Raw genomic sequence first — 7,085 nt, forward strand, 5'->3', positions numbered from 1 at the left:
AGGAGACTCGCTTGAGCCCAGGAGTTGGAGGTTGCTGTGAGCTGGGATGCAATGGCACTCTACCCAGGGAAATAGCTTGAGGCTCTGTCTCAAAAAAAAAAAATCTGTTTTCCAAGGATTTCTGATTGCATAATAACCCTATTCCAGCAATTCTTTATGTAACATTTATGGAACCCCTGATGGGTATTGGAACCTTCTGAAATTAAATGCAGATATTTGCTTATATGTGTATTTGTGCTTTAATTGGTGGGGGTAATGATGATATCATTTGTTAAAGTGTTGAAGGAATCCTGGGCTCGAGATTCTGAAGCTAAGCAAAGAACTTTCTAAGGTCCTGAATAAAATCAAATTGCTGTATATAGAAGATGGTATGACCTTAATAAAAAAAAATCTATAAAAACATACTAGCACTTCATGATAGTAACTTTGTAGCATAAAACTGAACTAATTCTGCTTCCAGTTCTGTATTTAGTAAAGCAACGTGATTTAGGAATGGATAAATGTTTTACACAGATTTTTGGAAAAGAATACCTAAAATTTATTTCTTTAGTTATAGTCAGTTGGAGCTAGGTATGATAATGTTTGTGGCTTCAAGTTCAAGTTATCAGTCTCTTACAGTGCCTATAAAGAAATACAGCTTTTATCCTTTTTTGTGTTAATGAAATGTTTTCAAATGAAGATCCTTTAGTATTGAATTCGGTTGGATACTTTATTTGTTTAAAAAATGGATACAGTTTATCTAGAAAATCATCAAATTTGGGTCACAGTGGGAATCTAAACCCTTAAATTAAAATACATGCTGTTACTTTGGTCCTGCAGTAGTTTTTCCCCAGTGGAGAGTTTTGTATTTAAAGCTGGTAGGTGTTCCAGTCCAGGGTAAAGCTTTAGATCTCTCCAAGTGTATGACTGATGGCTGGCTCTTGGAGGTCATAAATTCTATGGTAAGATGTATAGAACCTGAATTATCAGTGTCCTTTTGCCAATTTAACATGAGAGTTGGAAATTGGAAGAAGAGTTTTGACAACAGTGAAAGCCACTCACTGAAGCGGGGCCTCCTGGGCTATAAATAAGAGCCACCATTCACAAAAAAATTACCAGATTTTGCCAGTACTATAGTTTCATTTCCTGTTTTTGTTTTTCACTACGCTTTTACTTGGAGTAGCGCTTGAGGGTTTTGTTTGCTTTACCTAGAGGTAACATCAAACATGAATATGTGTACAGGGTTGTATTAGCCTTTATGACTTTTGCTCAGGGATTATAAATAATGCTATCAGAAACCACTAATGATTTTTATGTGACTCAAAGAGGAGTTCCTGTATTTGGACTAATGGTTGATTTCTGTGATTGTCAGAAGTTGTTAAATCTGAATAGCCATGGTGCCCAAAGCAGATCAATGATTATTACCCTATGATGATTTTGGTTCTTGTCTGAGCTCTCTTTAACAATTAAAGAGGACAATTCTGATGGCATTATTGGGCTACACTTCTGAACCATTCATTGGCTTTACTTTCTCAGCAGTAGTGGAAAGTGAGATGTGCTGTGTCATCTCTTTTAGGCACATTGTCTTGGAGTGAATGTAGGTAGATAACTGTGAAAAGATCAGGAATGTATTCATCTATAACACTTTCAAACCTTGAGCCTAACATCACTGGATCAGTAAAAGCAGCATTGAGCAGAGAATTACACAGTTAGCTTTAGAAAACAGGTATTGGATTCTAGAATGAAAGATTCCGTGGCTGTGATACCATGCTAAACCAAATCAGTGTAGGCATGTGTGAAGCTGGGCACCCATAGCGCAGTAGTTAGGGCGCCGGCCACATGTACCCAGGCTGGTGGGCTCAAACCCAGCCCAAGCCAAACAAACAACAACAACAACAACAACAAAATAGCCGAGGATTATGGTGGGTGCCTTAGTCCCAGCTGCAAGGGAGGCTGAGGCAAGAGAATCACTTGAGCCAAGAGTTTGAGGTTGCTGTGAGCTATGATGCCACAGCACTCTACCGAGGATGACATAGTAAAACTGTCTCAAAAAAAAAAAAGCCTTTTGGGTAGAAACTTCTTTTCTTTTCTTCTTCTTTTTTTTTTTTCCGAGGCAGAGTCTCACCTCAAACTCTTGGGCTCAAGCGATTCTCTTACCTCAATCTCCCAGGTAGCTGGGACTACAGGTGTCTGCCACAACACCCAGCTGTTTTTTAGTTGCAGTTGTCATTGTTGATTTTAGCAGGCTTGGGTCAGGTTTGAACCTGCCAGCCCTGGTGTATGTGGCTAGCGCCCTACCCACTGAGCTACAGGTGCCATCTTTGGGTAGAGATTTCTAAAAGTAGCCTTCTGGCTACTCCCTGATTAACATGCTCTTCGAAGATGAAAAGACAACATGTGATATGTACTTCTACGAAAATTCATGTCCTAAATACTTTCCCTCTAACTAAATAAGGCAACTGAGAAAATGGATGCCGTAACTACTGTTCATTCTTTCTAATGTAACTGATGCTGCTATACTATAGCAAGTTACACAAACTTGATGGCTTAAAACAGAAGAAATTAATTTTCTCAGAGTTCTAGAAACCAGAAGTCTGAAATCAGGGTGACTAGAGGTCGCCATGGATCCCCTTGAAGGCTCTGGCCTGTCTTCGGGTGGCTTCCCATAGTTCTTACAGTTCCTTGGATTGTGCCTGTAGCACTCCAGTCTTTATCTCTGTTGTCGTATGGCCTTCTTCCCTGTGTATGCCTATGTCTCAGAGTCTAAATATAATTCTCCTTTCTCTTATAGAAGTGTCAGTTACTGGATTAAGAGCCCACACTAATCTGGTATCACCTCATCTTCATTACCTATTTTTAAATAAGATCACATTCACAGATTCCAGCAGTTAAGACTCGAACATATCTTTTTGAGGGACACAGAAGGAAAAACACAAAACAACAGTTTTTCTCCCCTTCCTCTTAGCTGTATTTTTGTTCTTCATAGTTTTCTTTTTGGATATTTGTTACTGTTCCAACATTTTTTCTTCCCTAAGAAAAGGAAGCATATTAAAATGGCATCAGATTCTGTCCTAAACCAGTGGACAAGGAGAATTGCATTTCAGAATGAGTTTTCATGGAAAATTTATTTTAGTTGTATCTACAGAACATTTTGGGAGTACTGCCATCCTGCTTGATTAAACTTTATACGTTTGCTACATAATCCTAAACCTTCTAGAGGGTTAAAGAATATGCCTCTAGGAAAGGCTGCCTTTAAGAATGCACGAAATAGGGAACCACCTACCAGATGTAATTTAAGGGAGCCTGCTCTCCAGATCCTTCACAATCCCTCCTTACCCTGCCACAGGGCTTGATTTAGAACTATTAAAGGTATATTCTTTACATTAAGTGTTCTCTCTTTCAATGAAAGATTAGTAAGATGTGGTATGTCATATCACTGTGTATGTGTCTCTGAATTAGTTCATCAGCTTAATACTATATTCCATGCGGTGGGGGTTTTGAAGCAGAGAACAGCTTATGTGAAGGATCTGAGAAAATAGAAGTACTAAGGACATCTGAACCCTGCACACAGAGAAAGATGAGGGAAGAATTCTACTCCATTTTCCTTTGTTGTGTGAAAATCATTTACCAAATAATTAGATGAAAGAAATACATATTTATGATAGCAGATTTCCAAATGATGAGTAGGAATAGTCCCAGATACAGATTTTGTTAGTTATGTCTTTCTGGTATCTTTCGCCAACTGACTTAGATTAGGTGTGAGCATGTTTGGAAACCAAGAATCTGAGATATTTCATAGTACTTGATCCAGCTTTTCAAATTTTTCCCTCTCTTCTGGCCTTTAATACATCCTGAAAAATACCCAGAACAAGAAACATTTGTATGATCCTATTGCTCTGATCACCCCCAGATTCAGAGTGACATTTTCAAAACTTTTACTCTACTTTGATCTTTCTGTGCATTTTGTGGGGGGTTGAGCCGGGGGCAGGGGCTCATTCTTTCTTAAAACTGTTCCTTGTTGTCTTCCATGATACAGTTGTTGTTTTGTCCTCTTTATGCAGTCACTTCCTCTTTGACTCCTAAGGTGGTTGCTCTTCAGTTCCCTAACTGGGCCTTCACCAAAGCTAAGCAGCTTTTGGTCTTTGGTTCTTCATACATTCTTCCCTTTGTAGACAAGCTTTTCTACAACTTAAACAATTATCTCTCAGCTTTGGTTCAAATCTTTACCTTTGATTTTCTGTCTCTCCACTCAGGTCTTGCTCAAAAGATGTGACACTGCTAGATATGCCAGATAATTCTCCTTTCATACAAGGGGGAGAGCTTGATGTTTCTGGCCAATTACACACTTTGAATGCCCTTTATTTCTGACATGCTCTGTGCTTATTGTTGAACTTTTTATTGAAAATGCAGGTAAAGATGTTCGATGCTGACAAAAACATTGGATTCATCTGTTTCTGGAGTTAAAATCCTGATTAAGGCCTCTTACATGCTAACCAACCATTCCTGGGATAGTAATTCTTGATTAGGTCCTTCAAATGCTAACTTGCATACAGAAATACATCATGCTGTCTGTATTGGTATTTTCTCAAATTGCAACTGTGATCTCTCTATTCTGAAATCAAATCAGTGGGACCAAAATCTTTTGCCACATTGGTGGCAAATAGGATGAAATAGGAATACATTGCATGTGATAAGTATTTTTGTTTGTTTGTTTTTTTCCTTTAGTTTCATGTGTATATGTCATTGGGTAGTGATGTAAATGTATTTCTTACTGTGAGTTATGGAGAAAAACAGTTCAAATCAACAGTGTTTTAAAGTGAAGTATAGTAATGTAAAACTAAAAATTTACCTAATTCTAGGTTTATAATAGATTGGAATTTACTGACTGACTTTGAGGGTCATTACAGTAAATGAATTGTAGCCTTTTCCATATTTCTAAAGTTACATTTTTTCTTGTACAGATTTGTCAGCCAAGATGGTAACTGAAAAAGAAAAACGTTTTGTTGTAAAGCAGATCTTAAGCTAAGCATTCCATCAACAACAGACCATTTTCTGGAATTGTTAAAAAAACAATTACTGCTATGATAAAAGCTTTCATGGTAATACACAGACTCCCTAAATCTTCAGAACAACGCAGAATAAGATGTGATATGATGATCACAGTAGTAATGACTCTCTAAGTGCCAAATTTAGCAGTATTTAAGTCATGCTGTTACTTTGCAAAGATACTTAAATATGGTTAAAATACCTTGGCATTAGGAATGTTAGATCGAAAGCCTTAGCACCTGTTCTAGTCTTCCTGATTTTTCTTTTTCACAAATGTTACTTTTCTAATTAACTTGTAATAATTCCCAAGCTTTGCTGTCTTTGTGTGTTTAGATATTTCTAATTTAGAGAGGATTTGCTACCTTCTTTTTCCGCAAAATGTGCTCTGTTTGTTGTTCGACCTCGGAAGTGATCAGTTGTGAACGTGGGGTCCTTACCAGATCTGCCTTAGGTCCAACACATCAGTACTTACAGTGGAAGCCACTCCATATGCAGGGAAGTACCTCATCAGAATCACTTAGGAAGGGTGGGGCAGCATGGCTCACGCCTATAATTTTAGCACTTTCGGAGTCTGAGGTGGGTAGATGTCTTGAGTTTAGGAGACCAGCCTGAATAAAAGCAAGACCCTTCTCTACTAAAAATAGGATAATTAGCTAGGTGTCATGGCAGGCAGCTATTGGCTCAGCGACTAGAGAGGCTGAGACAAGGGTATCTCTTAAACCCAGGAGACTGAAGTTGCTCTGAGCTGTGGTGAATGGCACTCTACCAAAGGCAACAGAGCAAGACAAAAAAAAAAAAAAAAAAAAAATCACTAAGTGGAGAAGCAAGAATCCAGTGTACTCAATTCTAATATGAAGGCAGTAGATCATCTAAGACAAGGTGGGAGTAGAGGAATGAGGGAACAGGAAGAGGGGAGGAAGGAGGTGGATGGGGGATCACAGTATATGGCACACCTCTTAGGGGCAGGACACAATTATAAGAGAGACTTTACCTAATAAATGCAATCAGCACAACCTAATACTTTGTGCCCTTAGTGAATCTCAAACAATAAAAATCACCAGGAAACTTTTAATAAGTTGTGGGTGTTGCTTGACAATTTGTGTTTTGCTACACAGAACACACCTGAAGAGATTATTCCACTTACCTGATGAATATACCTTAGGCTCAAGAGAGTCCAACTTAGATTATGAGCTGGAGACATGCCCTTTTTCCTTAACAGTGCGGCCTTTGTGTTTGGTATACCTTCTGACAGATGTTAGGCACTGAATAAATCTTTGTTAGATGAATGAAGAATCATTCATTTCGTTAACATTTATTTCTCTTGCAGCACCTACTCAGCTAATTTGAGCTTCCTAGCACCAAAACAGTGATGAAACTCCCTTTCCTCCCTGTCTTGCTCAGGTCTATAGAAGCCCAAGGGATGTCTGCCTCTCTCCTCAATTAAGAGATTTTAAAAATGGCAGTCAGACTTGAATGTGTGCTGATGAAATACCTACTTCTGGTGGGTCTGGGCATATAGATACAAGAACAAATAAAATATTTTGTAAGCATTTAGATGGAGGCAGCTGCTTAAGGGAGGAGTCCATGATTAAAAAGTAGAACTAGCAGCCTTCATCTGCTATGAAACTTACAATTTTCTAGCCTGAATGGACTTAAATTTTATATATATAAAATTTTATATATATATATTTATATATATAAATAAATGTATATATACACACATATATTTTTATATATATGAATATATATAATTTATATAATTATATAATATATATGTTTTAAGAACATAATGTCACTTAGTTTCAAGGATCTGCTAAATATAAGCTCTTTGAGGGCAGGATCTATGTTTAATCATATTTGTCACCTTCATAGCATCTGACATAGTGTGTGGCAATGGTGGGGTCCCAGTAAATGAAGTTATAAATGGATCAGGTGCCAGAGGAGCTCCATAAATGCTTACTGAGTTTCTTCTTTTTTTTTTTTTTTTTTTTGAGACAGAGCCTCAAGCTGTCCCCCTGGGCAGAGTGCCGTGGCATTACAGCTCACAGCAACCTCCAACT

At 37.9% G+C, this 7,085-nt stretch overlaps 1 protein-coding gene across 2 annotated transcripts in view; it reads left to right on the forward strand.

The window, feature by feature from the left end:
* LOC100944131 (ubiquitin-conjugating enzyme E2 E2) overlaps positions 1–7,085 on the forward strand; it is a 385,813-nt gene that overhangs the window by 200,461 nt on the left and 178,267 nt on the right. The gene's annotated exons all lie outside the window — the stretch shown is intronic.

The sequence above is a fragment of the Otolemur garnettii genome, unplaced genomic scaffold, assembly GCF_000181295.1.
Source record: "Otolemur garnettii isolate 467f Iridium unplaced genomic scaffold, OtoGar3 scaffold00002, whole genome shotgun sequence".
Taxonomy (NCBI): Eukaryota; Metazoa; Chordata; class Mammalia; order Primates; family Galagidae; genus Otolemur; species Otolemur garnettii.